A 4,933-nucleotide genomic window follows, 5' to 3' on the forward strand; every position below is an offset into this window, starting at 1 on the left:
ATTCAAATAAATGTCTAAATAGCTCATTATAATTTTGGCGGAAGTTTGAAACTTTAATGCCCACTGCACTGTACTGGAGCAGAACTAGATTTCTGAAGAAGCGGTAAAGCAATTGCAGGGCTTTCATTTCTGTAAGAGTAACATGGTCAAAATTCTGCAGATTTCCACATTTGACTACAGATGGAACAATGGCTATATTAAAAAATTATATATAAATTTAGTTTTGGAGTGCTTTATGTTATTAGGATGTATTTGAATCTTTAAAAAATGCTCTTTTTAGTAGGCACCCTAAAACATTATTGAAGAAGTCAATTTTTTTAAGATTTTATTTTTAAATAATCTCTACACCCAACGTGGGGCTCAAACCCACAATCCTGAGATCAAGAGTTGCACAGTCTACTGACCGAGCCAGCCAGGGCCCCAAAGAAGTCAATTCTTAACTTATGTCTCTATTAAGTTGTTTAACAATATTCACTCTTTCTTTTTGCAAAAATTATCAAATTAAGTTTTAATAACATTCTTAATGTAATTTTCTCCAAGTCACTGATAGCATTTTAAAACCCTCAAAGTAGGTGTGTTTTACTTTAAAAACTTATGTCGTTACAAGATTTGTAAACATCAAAAATATCCTAAGAGGTGCTCTTTTCAGCCAGTTAAAAGTGTTAAAACAACCCAAATCTCTCTTCTCTGTTGTGGAAACTTCACGCTGAGTTTCTTAATGTCCCACTTTCATGCGTATGTATTTGTGGGCAGCAGTGTCATTAATTCTCGTAAAAGCATTTTTTTTTCTTTTTAAATTCTGAATTGTCTTTCTGCTTAAAACAGAAAACATTTGTATAGTAATAAATTCAAATGTTAGGACAAATATACAATATAGAAAATGAAAGTCTTCTGTGATCTCCTCCCAGAAATACTCACTAGTAAGTGATGTATTTGTGCACAGATACACACAGATACACACACACACACACACACACACACACACACACACAGCCATAAAGTTGTCACCATCATTGAAAAATGGGGAATTTGAGTCCACTATTGAGCATAATTCTTATCCAAGTGATTTACTTGCCATTTCTTATTTTAATAGTTGATATTTGTCTGTCTTAATTCCCAATATGTACCTGTGCTCAACAAGTTTATGATGAACATTGAGTTGTAACCTGCATGAGCTGTCTCTTTTGGAAGAGTCAACCCAGTCTGTCCTACACCATAAGCTATTAAGAAACGTTAATAAGAAATGCGTGTTTGCTATCCATTCCTGTTTATAAAACCAAGGGATCGTAGCAAATTTAAAATCACAAGAACCCTCTAAATCTCACAGCATCTCATTTAGAAGATCAGAAAAACAGAGATAGTTCAAGTTATCCACAGGTTCACAGAGCAGAATATCACTTGACCAGTTCAAAGAAAGAGTTGGAAAGGGCTGGTCAGACTCAAGGTAAGGAACAGGTAAAGACATATATGTGTTTCACTACCTACTCAAAAAAAAAAAAAAAAACCTCAAAAAAAGATTCTTAATATGTACACTTTCTCTGTAGTTTCATGTATACCACGATTTTGGACCACTTCAAAAAATGTCTCTTACTCTACCTAAAACCAGACAACAGAATCCACTAGTAATATCGTTAGAGTGATCCATTATTTCAGGCTTTCATTCAGTCACTGGGTATTTTCCATGTACTTGCAATGTTCAAGGTTTTGGGATACAAAGGTAGAGGAAGGCCTAGACTGTTGGGGACTCCAGGCAGGTAGACAAGCAATAACAGTAGAGGGTGATGAGGGTTAGGACAGCGTCATGCACTGGGATTTCTCGGGCACTGTGGAGGGACATCCAACCTCATGTATGGGATCAGAAAAGCCTTTTGGATTTCAGGCAGGCTAATTTTTCCTATATACACCTTTAGTGCCCCCAGTCTAGGACCAAATTTTAAAAATGAGACTAGGGTAGCGAGTTTTTCATAAAGTTAAACTTCTTCAATTCTGAAGACTGTCTTCTATTCTGAAGCTATGGCCTTCCTCCTTTTTATAGAATCTAAATGTTTCTTTTGTGTGTTTTATTTTAGATTTGAAAGAGACAGAGAGAGACAGAGAGAGAGCACAAGCAGGGGAGGGGCCGAGAGAGACGGAGACAGAATGGAAAGCAGGCTCCAGCTCTGAGCTGTCAGCACAGAGCCCGCCGTGAGGCTCCATCTCACGAGCAGTGAGATCACAACCTGAGCTGAAGTTGGACACTTAACCAACTGAACCACTCAGGCGCCCCTTTTAAAAAAATTTTTGCGTGTGTGTTTTATTTTATATCTGAGAGAGAGACAAAGACAGAGTAGAATTTAAATAGCCTTCCTTTAGGATATGGCAATATTAGCCACGCATATGTTCAATGTCCTTTCTTGACAAATTGATTGGCAATAAAAAGTTGGCAAACTAGTCCCTGAAAGGGTTTGTTGTTTGTTCTTTTCATTGATGTGGTTGCCGTTGTTATTATTATTATTATTATTATTGTAGCAGTCTACAGAATCCATGTGTCCAGAAACCACTGACAGCTAGGCCAGGTGAGGCTAGGTGGGGTGCTCTAAGGCCATGTTCCTTCTCAGTCCAGCAGCATCAGCGTTACCTGTGAGAGATCCGGAATCTCAGGCCACAACCCCAGACTTACTGAGTCATACTTGGCATTTCAGCAAGATCCTCAGATGATCTATACACACGTTAAAGCTTAAGAAGCACCATTCTAGGAGAGGGAAAAGCATTATATAAAAACTGGTGGGAGAGATCACGGTGGCTGGAAGATGCTTTCCAAAGTAGAAAGAGTAAAGACCATATTTCACAGAGGGTGAGGGTGATGTTAGCAGGGCAGGCAGGAGGGTGGGTGATGATTAATATTTTCCCTCTGCACCAACTATAGCCAGATAGGTAACTGCTCCATATTTCATCCTGGTCATTTTATTTTATTTTTTTAAATTTACTTTTTAAAAATGTTTGTTTTTCAGAGACAGAGAGAAACAGAGCATGAATGGGGGAGTGGGGAGGGAGGGTGCAGAGAGAAAGAGAGAGACACGGAATCTGAAGCAGGTTCCAGGCTCTGAGCTGTCAGCACAGAGCCCAACGTGGGGCTCGAACCCACGAACTGTGAGACCTGAGCCGAAGTCAGGCACTTAACCGACTGAGTCACCCAGGCGCCCCTCATCCTGGTCATTTTAAACTAAGCCATGTTCCCTATTGCCTACAATGCTCAATCACTTCTTGCAGAACCTCAAAACATAGGTTAAACTCTTGTGGGGCAAATAAATATCTTGGGCCTAATGGGTGGCAGTCAGTGGGATGTTATCATCACGATAATAACAGGTCGTGTCGACTCTCCATGGTGGCTGGTGAAGGGTCTGCTTTAATGAGGACCAGACACCAAAGGAGAAAGGCTTGCCCTATGCCAGGATGTTGCTACATCATGCGGATGGAAGGAGCCATGCCCCACCCGACTGCTTTGGTATCTAAATGAGTCTTCGTCCTATGCTAACATAAGGCTGCACTGAATGTACAAGAGGCAGTTGGTAATTATAAATTAAGATATAAATTAAAGTATATATTTTTTCTCTTTTATCTGCCGAAAAGGGAAGTGTAACGCAAGAGAGTGTGACAGACAAGCCAGACCAATCTCAGATAGTTTTCCTCAACTTCTCTACCTCCCCTTAACTATTGTTATTTTTGTTATCTGTTTGTGTTTTCAAATATACTTTGAATTTATTACGTTGTGACGACTGCATTCTATCTTTTTGTGTTCATTGTGAGCAGACAGAAGCTGCTGAATAAAATTTTTGAATAAATAAGGGAAAGATACAGAAGAATACAAGTAGCTGGGAAAATTTTCTGTGACCTATAGTCAAGTCACATGGTCAACAGTTGTGAGAAGTTACGTGTCTTTTTTTTTAAATTTTTTTGATATTTATTTTTGAGAGAGAGAGTGACAAAGGCAGAGAGAGAGGGAGACATAGAATCCAAAGCAAGCTCCAGGCTCTGAGATGTCAGCACAGAACCTGACGAGGGGCTTAAACCCACAAACCGGGAGATCATGGCCTGAGCTGAAGTCAGACTCCTAAGCGACTGAGTCACCCAGGTGCCCCAGTTATGTGTCTTTTATACTTTAGGAGATTGAATTCAAATCCTGATTTTCGTGCCTGGAATCTCAGAGTATTCTATATCTGTGTGCATTCTGACGTGGACTCTTGTTTGCCAGCAGAGCTCTGTTTTACGCAAAGAGAAATCACATTTGTAAAAGTCACATGCTCATTTCCCCCGTTCATCATGTAAACCAACCTGAGAGGAGTAGCACTGTCACATATTTGGAATCAGAACTGAATATCAACGTAGTGTGGACTCACCTTAAGCCTAAGCTATGTTTACCGATGGGATTCAGGCAGTGGCAGATGTGGGGGGTCCCGGTGGGACCTCCAGGAATAGATTTGCTTGAGTGAGGGAAGGGTATTCCGGGTGAGTTGGCACACAAGCTCCTCTAATAACAAAACCTGGGTCGCAGAAGGGAAGGGATGATGGTAGGGATCAGACAGCATAGTGTCTGATATTCGAATTTGTTCCCCACCGGCATCCTCGACGTTTCTATAGTCCTGAAATTTCAAAGATGTTTTAAAGGCACCTGCGATTAAAACTGGAAGAGCCTGTTTGCGTAGAATCCCTGGTCCCGGGCAGCACTATTTTCGTATCCATGCAACCACATGGTCGCATCAGAGAAAACAGAGTGGCCCCGTGAATATTTGCGTCATGCGGTGGGGCCTGCCGGGGCCTGCAAACCGTTTGTCAGGTAAGACATATTAAAGCATCTTTGTGTGTCAGCGGGGGCATAGTGAGACCACTTCATCAAACGTTTGCCTGGAGTCTTGAAGGGAAGCAAAAACCCTTCTCCCTGACCAGCTTGGGCTGA

The sequence above is a fragment of the Panthera onca genome, chromosome D2, assembly GCF_046562875.1.
Source record: "Panthera onca isolate mPanOnc1 chromosome D2, mPanOnc1 haplotype 2, whole genome shotgun sequence".
NCBI classification, from domain to species: Eukaryota; Metazoa; Chordata; class Mammalia; order Carnivora; family Felidae; genus Panthera; species Panthera onca.